Below are 22,180 nucleotides of genomic sequence, written 5' to 3' on the forward strand. Positions count from 1 at the left end.
AAAAAGAGTGAAATACAACAAGGACAACAACAGTAGATCGTACACACACTCACACACTTCCTCATTTATTACAATCAAGCCCCTGACTTGGAAGACTGCTGAGGGCTCCATGGAGTCTGGTTAGAAAAAAATACTGAAAATGCCATGGTTTAAGTTTTATGGCATTGCATTGTCAGTGAGTTGGCCAAAGATTGTGGTGCAAATGGGTTGAATGCCTGATCGAAATTACATTTTGGGTGACTTTCTATTTACCCTGGACAGAAGAGAACCAGAGATGTAAAAGCTAGACATACATTACATAAACCACTGTACTTTGTCTTGGTGTTTAATAATACAGTTCAAAACTGCACGTCCTCATTTGTGTATCATCATCCGTCTTAAGTAATCTATGGTAACACAGCCACAGCATTGAACAGGTCGTACAACATGCCCCAGCATAAGTCACACAAAATAATCAGATTTTATTTTCATAAACCAAGATAGCACACTCTGTGGTCTTCACTTCTTTCCAGCATACAACGTCCTCTTTTCGGACAAAGATTTTAAAAGAAGAATCTCAATTGGAAACTTTAAGCCGCAAGGATGGACATAATAGACACTATACAGAAGAAGTTCAAAAAAACTGTCTAAATTAATATTCATGGGGAAAAAAACTCAATCGCTGACCTACACTAAAATTCTGATTATATTCACTCAGTTGAAAGGCTGTGCTGCCCTCTTTAAACACTTAACACTACGACTTTTATACTCTTCACAGTCTCCGTTTAGCATCCCGATTCCTTACATTCCTACTGACCACGGGCCAACTGACCACCCATCACCAACCTTCACAGATTTGCCCCCACTTGTATCCAAAGAAATGCTTTGACTCACAAGGAGCTGACAGTAATTCCAATTCCAGATGAGAAAACATACACAACCACAGGAAACACAACCCTTTGAATTCTTATTTATTTGCATAGACGAGGATTTTATGTTTGTGTGAGTAGACATTTTTGCAAGAATACAAAAAGATTACCAGTGTAATGCTGAAAGCACGCCACTTACAGTTATGAATGAAACCCCTATTTCCAAGGCAGACAAGTTTGTGTGTTTGCGTGTACCTACAGGAGTCTACTTGGCATCCAGCACATGCCAAACTGGCTCAAGACCTTGTGTTTGCGTTAAAGATATGATTACCAGCTCCCAAGGCCCCACAGTCAGGGCAGCTGAAGTGAAACCACGAATGCAGCGTATCAGACAGAAGCCTTCCAAGTTTCCAAGGTCTTGCTTCACAGAAAGGCTTTGATGGCAACAACCGAGAACAAATGTGATGAAGCAAAGGGAAGAACAACGTGCAAGAGCCTTATAACAGCTCTGTGGGGGTTTGACACCATCAAAGCTAGAAGCACCAGTGAACCGGCAGCTGCCATGTTGTGGCAACAATGATATCCAGCGCCGTTCAGGACAGCGTAGCTCGCTTGCTGCCAGTAGCACCTACTCACCCTAAGCCCATCTCACTTCAAAGGCTCAGAGATCACAGGTTCAGGTTCAAAAACATGAAACGTGAACCTGAGAACAAGCTCAAAGAATCCTGGTAAAAACCCGCTCTCTCACCTTTCACACAGGTACCTCGGACGCTTTTAGTTACAGCGACAGCTTTTTTTCCCCCCTTTGGTGGCTGCACACTAGTCAGACTGGTCCCGTGATAAGAAGATCACACTGGAGCAGCTTTTATAACATCAATACTGAACCTGTATGTAACTTTACTGGATCAAGGTTCAGATTTTTTGGACACATTTTCCATTTGCAAGATAAATGTCTGTACGCACTTCTGAAAGCCATCCAGTTCTGTGGGGACTTTTAGCTCTAAAATTTAGAGCTAAAAGTCAGTTTCATTTAGCAAGAATTAGATAACACACACTCTGCAAGAAATACATTGGGCATGGATGGAAATAAAAGAGATAGCCTAGCTATGATCCGCTTCAAAATATATCATCCGTCATCTCTTTATAATGATCTCTAATTGGGAGCAAATTAATGTTTCTGCCTTTCAGATTTTCAAACACACATCAAATGGGAAGTGTGATCATCTGTCACCGAAAGTTTCAGACGTCCAACATTGTGTACAGACCTTACCCCCCATACAGGTCTGAAGGAATCTTTCAGTTCCTTGAAAGGAAAAAAAAAAAAAATTCCTGGGACTGAAAGTTCGTCAGAATTTACCTGGAAATGCAACTGAATAAGCACATTTGCTTACAGAGTCCTGTGAAGCTGTAGGGACTGCAAGGTCTGCTGATAATGTCTCACAATGCTTGCGACACACCTTTCCCGTGACACGTTTATCTGATCCTTTATTAACAGATACAAACAAGAGCTTTAAGTCAGAAAAATCACTTAAGCCGTGCGATATTATCAGCCATATGTTTCCTCACGCTGTCAAGCCAGTTTTCTAAATCCACCTCTCAAAAAAACCCAACAATGAGATCTAATGAGCTCCATCATATCTTTCTCTACTTTTAATTTTGCTCCGCTAGTGTGCCAAGAAAAACAGGAAGGATCTGGAGCGCCCAAAAACTGAAGGAGCATGAAACTGCACTTCCCTCAGACAAGTTTGGAACAGATTCCCTGTGCATGTGTGTCCATGCAAATTTCTGCAGTGCCAAACCTGACTCCCCCCCCCCCTAACGAAAACATCAGATAGTAGAAAAAGAATTTGCTGGGCAAAAACAATTCACAGAAAAACCAAAGGGCCTTGGCTTTTTTATAAACAGCGCCCTGCTTTCAAGTTACCATACACAATGGCCAAAGGGTTGTATAACACATCTCGCCATTAATAGGTAACAGACAGTTTTCTTTGCACTTTGACAAATCTGTGATACATCGTTTCTTATCACAGCTGCTAATGTATGTGTATCTATAATGTGTGTGCATGTTTCACACAAAATGCATTAGGTTTATCACTCCAAAGATAAGACTAACTAAGCTCATAACTTAATGGTCCTTACACCAGCCATTGCAGCTAGATATGGTCAGGCAGTGTGCGCACACGTGCAACCTACACCCATACACACAGACGCACGCTCATGCGCAAACATACAAAGAGAGCAAATACAGAGAAGCCAAGCTTGGAGTGAAACCCAAACATCACAGAGAAGATTGCCCCATCGTGTGTTTGCCCAACCCCTCCTTACCACCTCCCAGCTTCATGTTTGGGGCACACCCTGTCCGTTTCCTGGGTGAAATGGCTCTCTCACACACACACACACACACACACACACACACACACACACACACACACACACACACACACACACACACACACCAATGATGGCCAGTCTTTAGTTACCTCCTGTCCAGATTATGTTCAACTTGATCCTTGTAAATGATCTCTAATTATGGTCCTAAGCATGCAGGTTGGGACTGTGTCTCCTCTGTGTGTGTGTCAAATGTCTGTGCATATGAGGATTAGGCTAGTGTGTGAGGGCCAAGTTTCCTGCCAGAGCAGAGGGAGAGAGAGTCAGTGAGTGCCGGAGCAACCTGGCTTCAATCTCTGGCTTTCATTTAAACTTTGTAAAGCACCCTGGCACAAGAAGCTGAGGGGTGCTTTACAATTCAGCTATTCTTAATATGTTGACCATCACACCCATCTGTAAGGCAGACAGCAACAACTAAAAGGAAGCAGACCGAAAACTGTGCAGACACAGTAAAAAGAAACAGTGGTAAAAAACAATGAGTCGCATTTTGTGTTTTACTGTTTAAAGAATGCAATGGTGGTATTATAAAATGATTAAAAACAATCCCGTTCATCTGGATTTTATTTACATTTTTTTCTTCACATGCAATTTAGTGGTGAATGAGCCCCATATAAACTATTAAACTTATCAGAAATTACTGACCATGAAAAACTATTTTCATGGTCAATCTCCACCTCAACCCTGCAGAAACTTGGGAAATGGACCATCTCAGTCTCTCCGTTTCTTTTCAGTTTCTGCAGGACAGAATGAACTGAATTTGACATAATATGTCTGCGTGTAGCAGCGCATGCAAAAAGCAGCTTATGTTATGGATAAGTATGACTCTGTGAGACCAAAACAATGACAACAATGGAGAGGGAACCAAGTCAGTAACTTGGAAGTCAGAAGCGAAACAAAGAAGAGCCTTTCTTAATCGGTTCTGCTCTTGAAGATCAGGTAAACTTCACTAACTCATTGTTTCATAGAACATAAAATCTACTTTTACATATCTGTTAAATATTTTATGGCAAGCAACCATATAACTAACTAAACAGTCTCAATAATTATTTTTAACAAGCAATACTGAGGAAGATGTAAATCTGGATAGCATAACTGCCTGTTGTCTACTTTGTAAAATGCACTGAAGTGGTCAAAAACACTTTACTCCAAAGTATAAAGGAGTCAACACCACTTCTCCTCATTAACGTGCATTAAGACCATTTAAAATCCAAATTTGTGGAATCAATCACATTCACAAGACTGCCACTAGCACACATCAAAACACAGAGTGTATTCACATGCTCATGACAACCCGCCACAGCGCCAGTTTTGCTCCATTTACAAAGTTAGCCAGACAAGCCTCACTACCAGTCCAGCTAGGTTTAATGACTCATGCGGCACTCAACTTCAGTAACACACTTTATGGTCACCTGAAGTGTTCTTTGTTCTGGAGAGGTCAGTAAACAGCTGTTAGCAACCTTCCCTCTTTATGGCCCTCAGGATCCTTACAAGTAGCTCAGCAGGCACAAACAGCTATGTGAGTGCTTTGTAAAGGACATGTGAACCTCCAAGGGGTAAACAAGTTGAAAGTATTATGTCATCTTCAGATTCTGGAGTGAAAAACAATTCACATTGTTTATTTTAAGTTAAGTGGTATCCCTAATCACTGGGTTTGTACACGAGTAGTTAACTGAGCGCAGCAGTTTGGGGATTCCAGAAACAAAGCCGCCATGCTACTTCCAGGGAGGATCCCTCAGCAATAAAACACAGGCATGTGAATACGAAAGAGGGGATTTTTTTTTTTTTTTAAACAAAAAACTGGACATATGGAAAATACCCACTTGGTATGGCTAGCTTGGTTTGGTGTGAGTTAAAGCAATCTTACAGAGTGAGAGGGGGACTCACGTAGGAGGGGAAACAAAGTGCCAAACAAAAAAAAAAAAAAAGGCAGGTATGCTGTGAATTAGGCCACATGTGCACAAAGATCTGTTTATGCACACACACAGATGTTCACAAATTTATTTCTGCATGCAAGTCCGCAGCAATATTTCAACAAACGAGACCCTTATGGGAATGCAGAGGCAGAAAGTACAAACGGACTTCTTTAGAAAATGAACTAAACTTCTGAAAAGTCAAAAATAAATTCACCAAAAACAGAATACGGTTTTGAAAACAAATTAAGGTTTGTAGTAGCTTTGTAGCATTCATCCCTTTCCTCTTTCCTGACAAAAAGTATCCCGATCAAACCACCTTCCTTAGAGCCAACTTGAGCCAAAACTCATTACAAGCAAAGACAGCCACTTCACAACCCTCAAGAAAATGCTCCAAGCCACCTGCTTTATGAGTATGATTCAAAGGTTAAAGATTAACACAGATAAAAAGGCATCAACATGGTCATTTGCAGCATGACAGCATGGAGAGACTGGGCATATCAATAAGCTCAGGCTGCATCCCCCTCCCAACCCTCTGAATCATTCCTGCTTCCATTTGTTTGCTCACTCCTTTCCCCCCCAATTTAGGTCATTTTCACCAAATTCTCACAACTATCCTACCCCTTTCCTAATTCCGGCCATTTTCTTTCTCCCTTCCTGTCATTCTTCTCTTCCCTCCTTCTATTATGCATTGAAGCTTTGAATGTGTTTGGCAGCTCATAAAATAAGTCGGCCAAGTTCGCTGTGTTTAAATATGAGCTGCACATTACATTCCTACAGGCTCAAACCATGCTTCTGCAAGTATATACTTTACTATGTAAAAATACACATTGACCAGCATGCATATAGCACATGGCTGCAGACCACCGGGGCTCATATTTGCTTTTGGAGCGCATGTGTTCATAACACTTGCCTTTCACGCTCAGAGCACTTATACTCCGATAAATGCAGCTTTCCTCTTGTATAGCCAAGACTATATTCCAACCATCGTACTGTTGGAGCTGTGGGAGGGTTTAAAATGAATCTGTACAAGTTCACCAGAAAAATATTTACCTGTAAAGAACCAGAATTTGAAGACAGGAGTGAGCGCACCAGACATGACTTGACCACACACTTTGCACATCTCAAAAAGCCTTCAATCAAAGCTGTTTGTTCGTGTGTGTTCTTGTTTATTCTTCACCAAGCCTACCAGATGGCAAATGAGTTCAATGCCATGCAGTCTGTTGCTGACGTTGCATTTTTCTGGTATCCAAGGACTTTAAAAACGTAACTAAATCCAGGATATGCTATGATGAGTGACGAGAATGTAAAAGGCAAGATGGAAGTAAAGCAGCCCAGTGGTCTTCACTTTGGCAGCATCTTTGTAAAGTCGTCAAGCAATCAGACTTGTGCGACTGCAACAGAGTGAGAAACGAGGAGGAGAGATCCCAGAGGAATGAAAGTAGGAAGAAAAGATGAGAAGAGAGGCCAAAGGTCGAAAAACACCCACTCCACTGCTTTTTCTCTTTTCCATTTCCCACTCTCGCTCCCATGTTGAATCCTGCCTTTTGTGGCACTTTAACCAACACATTTTATCTCCATTTTAAAACCAATCTACCAAATTCTTTCATCTTTTTTACAGGCTATGGAGAGGTTCCCGATCTTCCGCTGCGTCCACTTAAGGTCAACCTCTGTTTCTGATAGAGACGTAGACTTGATTTCAACTGACACTAAGGACCTTAAAGTGTCAGCCTGGATTTCACACTGCAGTCAAACAAATGTAGAGAGCAGAGGAAGAAAAGGGGTGGGGGATTGCAGAGGTGGGAGAGACAGAGTGAGGCGAAAGATGGGATTTGAGACATGGGGTGGGGTTTCCACTGAACAGCTTCCCAATGGACCAACAATGACCAGGACATGTGTTATAATGCAGACACTTTGGAGGATTGATGGAGGAAAATGAAGCCTTCTTTCTTCAATGTGTTTCTGTGCACATCCGCCAGCCAGATTTAAAACATCACTTTGCACGTTATCGCTGGTAAAGCCTGAAGCTTGAACTCGATCTGTGACTCGGCAGACCCCTGGGGTTTCATGGCCTCACGAAAATGGTTAAAGTCAAAGTCAACACACACAGCTGGCAGGATAATTACAAACAAATGCCTTCTTCTTTCACGTAATTACATAAAACCCTTTAAATGATTAAAACAGCCACCACACATAGGTTCATTTACACACATTATGTACACAGATTAACACATTGTATCTCCATGTTTACAAGATGCGAGTTAAAAGCCGAGACTCTCTGTTACCGACACTGCGGACTTGAGGAATGTGCAGTGTGCTTTTAGTTGACAGCACCGGTGTTTAGCTGTGGGAAAAGCATTCACCAACAACCCATCCCTATTTTCAGACACTCAGTGTCGCACCCACTCCTGGGACACTCACGCGACCCTTTGCCGCACACGCCCTTCAACTCCCTATGAGAGTGACACACTAGCCTCATTCTCTGACCTAGCTGGATTTCAGCCTGCTTTCTGCAAAGATTCATCAGTTCTCAATCTCTTTCTACATGAACCGTGAGATCTCATTTGTTTAAATTGCCCCGAACCTCCACCCGTCCAGCCGCTGTGTGCCTCTAGCGCCTTGTGCCAAGTGCTCATGATTGGATGGGGGCAGATGTCTGACCAGATGACTGGACAAGCAGGGTGCAAGGAGGACGACGGAGGGGTCCATTGTCTCCTGCACCTCTAAACCAAAGAGTTTGCTCTAAACAGTAATTATTCCCCCTCCTCTTCCTTTTGCCCATTTGTAGCCTCACCCCCAACTGCTGTCTTCAAGGCTCTAATTTGGGTCACAGGCTGTAGAATGGCATCTCAACACTCAGTCCAACCTACACCCGGGGTCAGAGGACACTGAGACATGTGTTGGCTTTCAGAGACATGAGGATATACAAGCAAAGTAGAAAATGATTTAAAAGGTAGTTTACATGTGGATTTGAACTGATGCTTTGAATGTAGCTACCGGTGAAAATCTACTTTGGTAAATAAACACACAAAGTTTTGTAATGTTCTGCAGCAGCAGATCTCTATTTGTAATTGCCAACAAGTAAATACAATTTCTAACCACTGTAAAAGAACACCAAAGGCTGTGTGTGTGTGTGCGCACCATCACCTCAGCATCACAAGAAGTTTAACTCAACACGTCTGCGAGAAAACAAACATGCTTCACTCAAAGCCAGAGGTGAGGACAACAAGCAGAAGACGGCGTTAACTGAACAGCGCTGACAAGAGACCAACGCTCCAAATACACTTCACGCAGCGCTGTCAGCTGTGGACAAATATTACACACACCCAGCAAAAGACCCAAGAGCATAAACAAGCAAGCCTTCAGAGGCCAGTAAGCATACCTTGTAATCATATCTCGCTGTCTGATGTTTGACCAGTTGCCACTTGAAAAGGGCTGCTGTTATACTTTTTGAGTTTGCTGACCAAACAAATGTTCACCACAGATTTCATTTCACCAAATGGAAACATAACCCAGATATTCTTCAACAAGAACGTGGTTTTAATTCCCGTCAAGAGATGTGCAGATGTGAAAATCCCATGCAAAATCCAGTCCCATCACTTCATAAATAAAATAATAAAATAGATAAACTCTTGGGAAATGTGTTTAAGTTGACTTAGAATAGATTAGACATGAATAATAAAAAAAGAGCTGCTGCTTACCAGTAGGCATTTTGATTTAGCGCTCCCTTTAACAAAATGCAAGTGAATGAGTTGACAAATGGGTTCAGAAATGAAAGAAGGATTTCCAACAAGAGTCACATATTCAGATTATTCCAACAGTATTCCCAGCACAGTCTGGATTTTTTTTTTTAATCTCCTAGTTTTCCAAATTTTTCCCAGTCATTGTGAATCTTTTTCCAGGGATCCAACATGCAGTCCGCTCCACTAAAACACACAGAGGTACAAACACTGAGGTTGGATTTTCTCCTGAACACACTCCTCAGGCTGATGTTCTTTCTTTTCTTTCTTCTAGTTCAGCTGGCCGAGGATCTCTGCCTGCCCTTCTGAATGCCTCTCTCCCTCCCTCTATTCTGTGGCAATGCATCTATTTTGTTCATGTGTGTGTCTATAAGAGTTCATGTGTGTGCCTGCATATGAGAGAGTCTGTGTGTGTGTGTCGGAGTGAATGGCCTCTGCTCTCCTGCTCCCTCCCCGCTGGGTATTCCCCTCCCCCTGACTCCTCCTCTCCCTTGCTTTCTCTCTCCTGCAGCAAATTATAAGGAGCTGGGAGTTCCACATTAAGTGCCTCCTCTCCCCTTTTCCTTCTTTTATCTTTTCCCCTACTTTATTTCTCCCCGTTCTTTTACACTTGTACTGCAAAATAAAACTTTTAGCATGGTCCGCAATGCATTGTAGGCCAGGCGGCACCCTTTTTGTGTGTGTGCGCGCGTGTCCATCACGCTCAGCGGGCAGCTGAACTGCTGTTGTTAGTGCACAGCTCCACAGATCACACTCATATACGCACGTTACAAGGAGGGGGGAGGGGGTTACGACTGATCAATAGGCTGCGAGCCGGCTCAGACAAAAGCTCCTCGTCCACCGCACGGCTCATTGTGCCCAGATTAGAGAAAGGCTGGAGGGAACGAGAACACAAAATCTCAGAAGAGGAAGGATGTGGACAGTGGATGCCATGTTAAACTTGATTTTATACTTTTCCACTCTATCATGTCGTCTGCGGGCTGTGAAGCAGTCTAAAGTTTCTAAAAAGTTTCTAAAACTTTAAGATCGTTAGGATGAATATGTTTTGGGTATAACAGAAAGCCTTCATATCAAACTGCAGGTGTGTAGTAGTTAGTAGGTGGGAGGGTCTTCTTAAAAAAAAAAAAATCTTTTGGATCTTAGACTTTTTTTGGACTGAGTAATGATTAGGGGCTAAAGCAAATGATATCATTAATTTTAATCATTCACATTAAGTCTCCTCAACTGTATAGCATTGTCATTTTTAATGGCTGGAATATCCTTTTAATGTTGCTTTAACACAATGGCTGAAAAAGGATGTTTTTAATAAAAATCTATTTCAAAATGCTGGAATATTTGGTTAAGGATAAAAGCTGGAGTTGTGTTTCTGTGGACATACACAAATGTTTTTGTGAAGTGAAAATAACCCCCTTCCTTCCAGGAACTTAAACATTTATCATTCTCTCATCTAATTTAGAGGGACACTCCAAGAAACACACGTGAAAAATTGAGAGTAAATCCTGCTTCAGACTATTAAAACCTCATTAATCATTAGATGACAAGTGTTGAGGCTTAATACACAGCCGTATCTAAAAGGAACATAGTGTTAGTTTAGGCACACCACCAAGTCAGAGTCGGCTGCAAACTGAGAATCGGTTGATCTCCTTACTTATGGCTCTGTCGATATCCTTGTACACATCCAATTGGTTAATCTCCAACAGCCTGCTCCATCCAGCGCACAGTTGGTGCACGACTGTGAACTGCTTTGCCGTTTCTGTCAGGGCTTCAAGCTGTTTTCCACATGGACACAATAGTTTCAGTTTGTTTGGTTAGCTTTTTCTCCCGTTTTCCTGCCTTACATTTTTGTAGCTTTCTCTCCTGCAACATTGTGACCACTTTCTCCACCTCGTCTGAACGGGAACATGTTTTCTTATGTAGGTAAGGAAATTGGGTTCAGCAGTATTCAGATAGTAGGTATTGTACACAGACTGCAAAGCCTGTTCGTTTGGAATGATTCTGATTTGTTAACATAGGCATGTTAAGAAGAGCTAAACAGGCTGCTGCACACGTTTCGTAAGTCTGACAATAATTTACAAACTTTGGTTTTTTTGCTCTGTGTAAGAATGTTTCCATACACATTTGTGTTAGAGGTTGTGACCAGCAGATTTAATGTCTTATGGGAACTGATTTGTTTTCCCCATCATCTACTTTTAAAAGATCTTTAATCTTAAATTTAATAAAGGCTTTGCATAACAAACAACTTTTTAAAAGCAGAATTTAGTCCTTTTTCTTGCCTCCTTAGGATCCCACAGATTCATCATGCAACCCTTGTGGATGTCACAACACTTAGCTTGGGAAGTTCACAGGACGCTTATAAATCAGGACATGCCGTGTGTCCCATCAGGATGGCACACGTGAGACAATGAACCATCAGTTTCACACACTAAAGCAAATATGTTGCCTATTTGTTGTCCCTCTTAAATGATAAGGACTGGTCCAAGCAGTATGGGGTCCTGCTAACGGCCAACCTCATCTCGTCACAAATACTAGAATAGAGACCCCCTTGGACTTTTCTCTCTCTCTGCTTCTCATTCTCACACGCAAACACAAACACACAAGGGCCAGACCTAAAGAAGCACGACCCCTCTCTCTAATGACTTGAGGGATCGTTGACCCACGAAGCCCCTGAAGCTCCACTCTAAATCCAAAACTATCCACCTGCCACTCCCCCTCTCTGCTACCTTTCACCCCTCACACACACAGTCCATGACGAGCACTTCCAGCTTGGCAAACATGCAGCAGGAACTTCGAAACTCCTCAGTTCAGCTAAGCACGACTTGCTGATGACAGAAACCTACAGCCGCATTGTTCCTTATCTGATGCCCCCCTTTATGCTCCTCCCTTGCGTAATGTTAACTAAAAAAATAACAGTATAACTTTTATAATAAGTGTGATTATCACTGGAATGTAGACATCGCTTTTAAGAGGAGATGTAAGTATTAAAGTTTTTGGGGTTGCCAAGATAATTCGAGCCATTGTGCTGTAGTGGTCACTATGGCAACCTCGAGGTATCCATCTCCATGGTTGAGCGGCATGTGGAAAGACAGTGAGAGAGCAAGAAAGGGGGAGGAAACGAGGGAAGAAAATGCTTATTGTCAATAAACCGTTCCATTCCTCATAACACTTGGGCAGTGCAAACACTGGAGGAGGGCACAAGGTTCGTACACACTCTTATCAGCTTTTACTGCCACACACACACACACACACACACACACACACACACACACACACTTCAATGTATGGAACAAATGCTCACTGAAGCATATAAATAAAGGACCAGGGCAGTCCTCAGGGCGAGTCTCAGTTCTGGAGGCTGCCCTTGCTAGCAAGAAATTCTGTGTGTTTCTCTTCTCTGATTCTCTACTGAAGAAGCGTTTTAGAGTACATCTCTTTACATTATTTGGTCGTAGCCGAATCAGAAAACATCAGAACTGTTATCTGTGACTCTGTTCCAAGATCCAGCACTGATTCCTGACGCCGTGCGAAGCCAGCACCGAAGTCTGTCGACAGCCCTATTAGACGAGGAGAGAGCCCCAGGACGTGAATTCGGGTCTGGGCCGGTGTTTTGTTTTTTTTTGTTTTGTTTTTTTCTGATCCACGGCGGTGGGATTCAGTCTGATGATCTGAACCACCAGTGAGAAGTTGGAGGGGGAGAAACACTATTTTGGTATATAAAACGGCCGCAAAGGTTTAGAGAAATGTGATAAAATAGGTTTAAGTTTGCCAAAAGGAACCTCTTTTGCATGTCCTGGAGGGAGGAGGAAGGACTGCAGGCGGAGAGAGGCGGACAACTAATTTGATGGCTGTTATTTCAGTGGGCAGTGGGTGACTGAATTTGTGCTTGCATGTGTGTGAAACCAGGTCCAATCTCCAACTCTGATAGCCTGACAGCTTCTTCATTTTCTCAGCTGTTCACATTTTAAAGTCGGGGGGGGGGGGGGGGGGGGGATGTTTCTGTGGTAACGAGGAAATGTAAAGTGAGAATACAGCGGGAAACAGATTCAGAGGACGGGAACGACCGTGATTAATGACAGGAGTTAGTGGGTGGAGAGGTCATTCATATACAGTTTCCCCCTCCCTGTGTGACCCTGTCTGTCTTTGTCATTACTGAGATGGATCATCAGCAGACACATATACACAGTCTTTTCTTCCACTCACAGACTCTGTCATAAACACTTAAAGCCTTTGTTCTTGCCGCCAGAGCTATTCATTAACCCTTTAAAAAGACAGCGTTGTCCCTTTTCACCCGAAAATGAAATGATGAAAAAAAAAAAATCTTCTGTCTCTCATCATCTATTTTGTATCCAACATATCTTCGAAATTAATATCCAACAGAAGCAGCATCACTATCACTTAAAACACGTCTTCATAGGAGACCTTTGTCATCACAGTTCGAATAACAAACCATGTGGTCAAAGTAAGGGAAACATCATTTCCATGGATTGAAAAATGTTTACTCACAGCTGGAAATAAAGGAAATGGGCAACGTGTGTCCAAAAATTGGTTGAGCTCTCCTGACTTCCCTTTGCTGTTCGGGGGCTTTGTCACATGAATGTAAACAAAGGTAATTTGGAGGCATTTGCAAAACATCTGATGCCTTTGTTCGCTGTTTTAAGTTGTTCCAGATGTTATGTTAATGTTTATATTGATTCAAATCTTGTTTAACCTCTCCATGTAATAGCAGCTGTTCAATAGGTCCAATAAGCATATAGAGTTGTGAAGCAAAAACTTGTTGGAAGTGGACCTAAGCAACCAGTAGCGAGGATAATTTAATGTTCACAGGGAAGTTAAAGTAATGGCTCCAAGAAGCGTCAGTATCTATCAAGGAGTAGATATGTAGGCAACAAATACTATATTGGGAAATTCTGTTTTAACAGACCTTAAGGGGGCAATCTTGGAAATCTAATGTAGCTCAGTAACAATAAGATCCCTTCCAATATAATCATGAAAAATAAAGCTGCACCCAGCAGATGATTAGTTTAGCTCAGCAAAGACACCAGAAACAGCAGAACCCGCCTTAAATCAAGATAACAAGCCAAATCCACCTACAGTGCCAGCTCCTCCACACTAGTGTATGCTTAATGTTAAGAAACAACAAACAGGAACTCAAAGTGGTTACATTACAGTTGAACTTAACAGTCAACGCATGATATCGCCGGTGTCGGTGTTGTTCCTGTTCCTACAGCATCAAAGTGATGTTGGTCCAGGATCACCATTGCAACAATCATATTAGCATTAGCCAAGAAGCTGGCTAATGATATTAAAAACTACCACCAGTGAGCCAAACTAAATTTAGGTTAAAGCAAACCTAACTTGAGAATATATTTATGAAGTTGCACAAATCACATAAAAAAGAAAAACACTCAAAATGCAGAGTATTTGTCCTTGAACAGCGTTTTATATAAACAAGAGCTTTTGTTTCTCGTTTCCCCGCATTGCAAAGCTATGACATCACAACAAGATGATTGGTCAGCTGCAATGTTGATCCTGGACCAACATTATGATGTTGCAGGTTGATGATGATGATGATGATGATGCAGGAACACCACTGACACAGGGATATCAGATTCATCTCAGTCAACATTCAGCAGCTTGTACACAGCTACAGCCATCTGATCCATGTGTGTTGCCAGTTTTCTGTTGCTGCTTTTCTGGCAAATGCAGTAACTCTTTTGGTATCGACCTGGACTGTTTGCCTGCATGCTACCTACACGGTCAATATTACATACAAGTGGACTAAAAGCAGATAGAAGGCTTGATGTTGTCCCCTGCAACATCAACATGGGGAAGAGATTACTGAACGTTACTGAAAATTACTGAACGTTCTCACACATGTGAACTATAATTGAAAGGTATACAAAATAAAGTTGTGACAATTTGAACCAAGCTTAGCTGAACTGCATGATTTTGCAACAACTGACCCACATGCATCCCAGTTAAGTATTTTGAAGTGACACAGACTGACTGTTCTTAACACACCACCTGTGATGTGAGAAGTTGTTGTCCTGTTACTGCCTGCCTGTCTCACGCATCAACACGGTCTATAAATCATGAACAGATGTATGGAAATTCTAGCATTTGTTGTGTTAGGACTAATTTTGTGAAACAGGAAAGCAGAATCTGCGATCCCGATTATCTAAAGTGATGCGGTGATTTTCCCCCCCACTTCCTGATTTATAAGTCTTTCTGATTCTCGGATGGTATTCCCTCAGGCTGCAGCAGTCCATTCTCGGTGCCAGAACAAGTTCAGGAATTTCTGCCTCATCCCAGCCAGAAATCTGACTTAAGCAGCAGATACAGCTTATATAAGAGTAGGAATCCCTCAAAGTTGGCCAGAGAAGGAGCGTCCAGGAAAGCAAAGGAGTGTCTTCGCCATTCCAGCAGACAAAACAACAACAACAGCGACACAGAAATAACTCAAGCATTTACGTCAAGAACAACAACGTCAACAGCAACAGCCGCAGCTAATGATAGAGCTGGGTGGCACCAGGGGCTTGAGCAAAACTCTGGAAAAGTATTTATGATAGGAGGGATTTTCAGTATGTTTGGATTTTCATCAAGAAAAGGCAGATAAATGAAAAGAAGCAAGATTTGTTGAGCGATCTTTCACAGGAAAATTATACTTAAAAATGTGACAAAGTATAAAGCTCTGAAACAGAAGAGAGAGTAATGTGCAGGGCCACAGTGCGTGTGTGTTACATGTATATACACAGAGTTATTGTGCGTTAAGCTAGTATGAGAGCATGTGTGGCGGATATCAGGAGGAAGCGGTGTTTGGCCTCAGATTAAAATGCAGGACCTGGGGGTCCTGCCTCAGGAAAGGAGACCAGACAGGGGGATTTTTCTCACATTAGGGAAACGCATGACACAAGCCTAATAATATACACATATATACAAGCGATCCACATATACAAATTTAAATAGAAGTTAATGTATTATTGTTGAACTATCAAAAATGATCCTAGAGGTACTCTACTGCTAAACAGATTTAAACAATATTTAAAGTCATGCTACACATGCCAGAGATTTTAACTGTAACTTTATTGGGTCAGTTCACTTTCTTCTGGGGGAAAGCAAAAATATAAGTCTAAATCTGTGCCCATCAGAAGCTGGGTGCTCCAGTTAGGGCACCTCAAATGAGGACAAACCACAAAGGAGAACACACGAGTATATGCTCAGATACACACGCACACCCACATACACCAAACACTGTGGCGTGTCTGTGTTATTGCATCGCAATATAAAGTAACAATGTTTCACTTACAAGCTGTAAAATGTGATTTATGTTGTATTTAAAGCTGACTGTCAAACACTCACTGTGTCCACATCTTTTTAAAAACTCATTTCTAATCAAACTGCTGTGAAAATGATGACAAATCTATTATAATTGGATCTAGTGGCATTTAGAAGATAGGGGAGAATAATACAGCAAATTCAGGATCGCAGATTTAAAAAACACAAAAATAATGGTCAGCATCCCTCAAGCTGAAACAGAAACTAACTACAGCGGGCTGCCATGCAGTCTAATTAGACAAGTTGGCAAAACGTGCTATTAGAGTCATGCTAAATTGAAACTTTGGGATGTATAATTGCCGGCCAGACTGGGTTTGGAGGAGTAACGTCTGCAATTATGATTAAATAAAGACCTGGGCTTTTAAAAAGGAGGAAACGACACAAAACGTGGTGTTCTGTAATGTCTGAGAGCAGACACACTGAGGCATAGCCTTATTTACAGTAATTATCAAAGCAGTTCACGCAGCCAAAACCAGAGGCCAAACTCTATGCCTTGTCAGTTTACTGATCCACAAAGAGGCTATGATAACCTGTCACTCACCTCAGACAGACCATTTCTACGATTAGCCTTTCCTGAGCTGCTGGTATCCCAGTATCCTTTCACAGGTTAGATCCATTTAGAAAGTTTCACACCTTCTTAGAAACGCTGACACGAGGTAGGTAAGGCTTCGCGTCAAGGCGGCCCAGTCCGTGGTCCACACTTCTACAGTATGAGGTCAGTTCAGAGAGAAAGATAGACACCGAGTGTGAAGAGGGAGAGCGAGGGCGGGTGTGGAGGGGGGGGGACAGATGGAAGCAAAACGCAACGGAACTGACTGCCCACTGGGAGGGGAGGGAGTCGGGAGGGAGTGGGGGGGAGACTGGGAGAGAAGAGCTCGTAGATCCAAGCAGCCCACTTCCTGACCAATTACTGCTGCAAGACTGGTCGCTCTCCCTCTTTCCAGCCGGGCCCTCGCTCTGCCCCCTCTCTCACTTTGCGGTGTGGAATCGCCGCAAGAACTGGAGAGCTGCCAGCGCTGCAGGCGACACATGTGACAGAAATTGGAAAAAAGCGAGCGGTGCCGTCAGTGAAACTGTGACAACATGCCTAGAGACCGAACAGAAGCAATGGTGATGAGGTGACTGGGCAATGTGAAATAACAATCGGGAGTGTGGGTGGGCGACATGATCCGATGCTCAGGGAGAGAGGGAAGAAAAGAAAAGAGGGCAGCCCAAGGATGAGCTGCCTCATCTAACCCCAAAAAACACACCAACAAGTGGGTCACGTCGCATACAGCAGCACTCTGGAGCCTCGTGTTCTGCCCCCTTGTTGTTCTTTACTCCTTGGAGTTACTTTCAACGGTGCAGTTTATGGGATGCTCGAGGTCAAGGTCAGGACACAAAAAAGGTAAAACTACTTAAAAAAAAAAAAAAAAAAAAAGGTCAAGAAAATATATTTCATGGTTTAGAGCTTGAAGTGCAACCTGCTGCGAACAGGTCTGTATGAGCACACACAACAAATATCCAAGCCAGTGGTCATGGTGTGTGCGTAAGTCATTTGGTTATTGTTCTGCATCCTAACAGAGCAGGATGGAGGAAAGTCCCTTTTCTGGAAGCCAGTGACTGTTGTTCCTGCCTCCTGGTAGCGAGGCTTCCTGGGATTGATAAAGCAGCTCCAACCAGCACACACACTTTCTTACTTCCACATTTTTCTTTTTTACTGCTCTGAGATTTTCCAGGAAAAACAAAACTGCACGTGGTGCTACGGCAGTCGCATATGGTGGAAAACACTGACCTTTGATAAGAAACCAACTAAAAACACAACTCTAATGACCTTAATCTTCTGAAAAATACATTTGAGTGAACACTGGAATGTGCAGAAACTACTAGCATACATCAAACAACCCAAGCAATTGTTTTAACCCTTATCTGTGACCTACTGTAGCAATGACCACACAAACAGGACTGATGTGAGTCACTTAACTGGCTGCCATTATTCCAACCAGGAAAACACACAGACACTGTGCTAAGCCCTTGCAACTGAACACCACACCTTGCACTTTAAAACCTGAAGAGACAATGACACGTTCGAGCTTTTAAAGCTTTTAATTCTACTTCGATGGCTGAAGTGTTGGGCAGCTTCTCAAACCCAGAAAAGTAGACTAAAATAACTGAAGTCAGTAAACTAATAATTAAAATCTGGGATTAATGGTCAAAACAGTACTTAATAGTTAAAGTAATGCTTGCTTATATGCATTTTACTTTGATACTATTAACAAAAAACATTAATAACAGACCAAATATACTTGGAGTATCTTAGTTTTCTTCTATGCAAATGTATAATGTCTCATTTACAAGAGAGACCTGTTCCAGACAAACATTAAAATTACAACAATAAAAGAAACAATAAAAAAAGCTAAATTTGTCTAACGCGATGCTAATATGCTAATAATGACGGACCAAAAAAAGTAGGTCCAGTTAAACTATGTATCCTGTGTGAAGTCGTGGGTGTTATTCAGCCGTGTGATTATTCAAAGGAAATAAGTCATATCCCACTCCCCAATACTGGGCATGCCTGTCCACAAGCCAGGAACACTACATTAAATTTATGTTTCTTGTGGACAACGTTAAGAGGTCAATATATTTTGGTCTGGAGGGGCTAGTAAGAGATTATTAGGTGTTGTTGAGTGGATATTCTGAGATGCAGGGACAACTGCAACAGCAGGAATGTCCCTCCCCTCCTTTCCCGCTACCATTTCCTGCTTATCTTAAGCTTCTTGTTTACAAATGAACAAATTAAACAGGATGTGATGTCATTATGCAGGTGATTCACACTCATGCAGCTTTTCCAGGGATTTCCTCCGGTCATGTAAGTGAAGGAAAGTACATGTTAATGAGATCATCATCTTTTCATTTTGTTTGTTTGGTGGCCTTCCTATTCTGATCTCACTCTGAGTATGTCTCAATGTTACTTTCGAGACAGACACGTCATTTCAGACACGTCATTTCTTCTGTATTATTATTCTGTATTCACAAAACCGTGAAAACTACTCATACTAAGAATGAAAGTAACCAATTTGTTAAGTCATCACCACTTTACATGGGCAGCTGTAAAATACACAAAGTTAGAGTAAAGTTTTTTTGCGGGACTTTCACTACGAGAAACTGATACTAGGCCCCCTGCTATAAATATGAATGGGACATCTTAGCAAGTACATGTGTTTGGGATTAAGATTAAAAGCTTTAAATTACAGTTCGAAACCGAGCAGAGGCCACAAGTCAGCCGCTGGGCTGCTCTCGTCAGAAGTACGAGCCAAAACACGACTGCTCGGACGAAGATAAAGGAGGGGTGAGGAAAGCTGTCTGCATCTGACTACAGCTGATGGTGAAATGCTGATGTGTGTGCAGGCGCCACAATCTGTGCGTCTGCCTGCATCTGTTCAGGCATGCGGGTTTGTGAAGGATAAAGAGCCATGAGTGTGTATTGGCTGGATCGCTTTGACCTGTGGAGGCTTTATTTTCCCTCATATTCATATTGGGCTAATACGCAGTGCCAGTGAAAACCCTGGAAGCCGAGCCCTCTCCGGCCCTCTTCTCTCTTAGGGAACCTAAGATGTCACTGCACACAAAAGGAGCCATGAAAGCCGTCCAACTCAAGCAGGGGCTATTATTTACAGTACCAAAAGAAAAATCGCTTCTCTGTCAAACGCTACCCCCCCTCCGCCACAAGCGTCAGCCGTCTGTCTCCTTGTAATGCTTCCCTTTTTTTTGCCCTTTTCCAGTCCCTTCATTTCTCTTTAAGTCTTCTCTGTCTTCCTCCTCTTTTCCTTCAATCAGCCCTCTCTCTCTTTATAGCCCTCTGTCTCATAACATAATAAAGTAAATTGTGGGTTTTGCAGCCAGTAAGCCCAAAATTAGGCGTAAGCCCCAAACTGAAGCTTTGCCAATCTTCACTGAGCCATTCAAAGCCAACAGAAAAATCCTTCCTGATCATATAAATCCCTCTAAAGAGAAGAAACTCCACTTGGTGAAGTTTGCTTAAAAAAAATAAATAAATAAGTAAAAGCTTTCCATAACAGCTTCACTTTTCTAAACTTCACAAATCATTTGAAACTAACAACAATTGCAGATTAGGCAAATTACAAATTTCAAAAGCAGCTGGGTCTTTTCATGCCACTGAATGCATTAAATGAGCCGTATCCCATCTAAACTAAACAAATGCTTCCTTTGAAGTGTGTAACAAATAAAAATGCTTTGATACTATTAAAAAAAAAACATTAATAACAGACCAAATATACTTGGAGTATCTTAGTTTTCTTCTATGCAAATGTATAATGTCTCATTTACAAGAGAGACCTGTTCCAGACAGGTCTCTCTTGTCTGGAACAGGAGACAATACAAATACAAAAAATTTTCCCCTAGCAACAGGCATTTGCTGAATGTGTGACTTTAGATGGATCTCATCCCACAACGCTTGCTTCATCTTCATCCCCCAAACACCCAAATGGGAAATCTCATATAAAGCATAGGCAATACATCTGCAAGCCACTTTGCAACCCTCCTATGTCTGATTCAATCTCTTTCATCAATCTGTTGTCATAAATGTTTGCTCTGTTCTGCACCGAGGGAGCTGCTCCCCCACTTTCTGTTTTATCATATAGGTAAATTTAAGAAAAAGACAACCCTGAACAGAACATACAATACGAGTTACCGCAGATTTAAACTACAGTCTTCAAATAATACTGGTAAACTGGCACTAGACCATCTTCACACTATCCCCATTTAACTTAAAGTTACACAGTACAGATGAGTAATACACATTGAGTGCGAGTCCTGCTCATGCGTGGGAGAAGAGATCAGAGAGATATTCATTTCTGTTATTTGCATGGCTGGTTTCTAATGTTGCTTAGCAGCATTATCCTCAAATCTGTTGTGGTATCGACTGGGCAGCCGACTCCTGTTTCAACTTGTTGATTGGAAGCTACTGTATGAAGAGTAAACTGTGGTCCAGTTACTGGCTCAGTGTTACTGCCGGTTGTGCTGACAGAAGAAAAAAAAAAAAAGTGCTGAGGTCACGTGCTACTTAATAACAGCTAGAGAACAAGACTAGAAATATGTGACAGTCTGACCAAAGAACATTTTCAAAAGGATGTGGAACAAGAAAAGTTTCTGCCCTTGTGTTTACTGTAAGCACAGATGTTACTGACAGGTCCTAACTTGACACAGATGTGACGGAGAGGGCCCCAAAAACATGGCAGCACCCAAAAATATCCTGACACAGCACTGAAGGAAAAAACAAAAATGAAGAAGCCAATGTGCAAAAACAGCTAAAGTCTCAACCTAACATTGTGCAAATAGTGAAGTGAATAACACTCATTATCCTTTCAGGTTTGGTAATTAAAGTTGCCATGGAGAAGTTTATTATTTGGGTTATCTGCAGAGAGTGCACACAGACTATCTGATAGAAGTGACTGCACAACAGAAAGATGTTAGCAGTTTACCGTCTACAGTATTCGTCTACATGTGCAATCATTCTACAGTCTCTACGGAGTTAGATTAAGAAAATCTTATCACAAGCTCCAAAATCAGCAGCTATTCTCTATATGCTGACAGAATGCATGTTTGTGTTGCATTTAAAGTTATAAACTATCCAGCTCCCAACATATGGAAAGATAAGAGTGAAATTCAGGCACGAGCCAAAAGGCGTTAACCTGGAGATACTCCACTAGATTTTATTCTATTTTATCTCACATCGTCACTGTAATTCTACCTTTAATTATCTCCTACCCTCTTTCTCTTGTTATCTGCTGTGAGGCTCGCTGCAGTATTTGCCACCTGTATAATGTTTCAGCGAAGTGTGCTGTTAATATAGGCCAGGACTTCAATGACAACACCCAGCCGCCCGAGCCCGGGCCAGACCCTAAACCTGCAATGCAAATGCACACGCAAGCACGCGCACACACTTCCCCATGGAGCTGTAACA

The 22,180-nt window shown here is 42.1% G+C and overlaps 1 protein-coding gene across 1 annotated transcript in view; it reads right to left on the reverse strand.

Moving 5' to 3' along the window:
• Nucleotides 1-22,180, reverse strand: part of LOC309690007 (pleckstrin homology domain-containing family G member 1) — a 60,843-nt gene that overhangs the window by 24,212 nt on the left and 14,451 nt on the right.

This window comes from Aulonocara stuartgranti, assembly GCF_965226115.1.
Source record: "Aulonocara stuartgranti genome assembly, chromosome: 15".
Lineage (NCBI taxonomy): Eukaryota > Metazoa > Chordata > Actinopteri > Cichliformes > Cichlidae > Aulonocara > Aulonocara stuartgranti.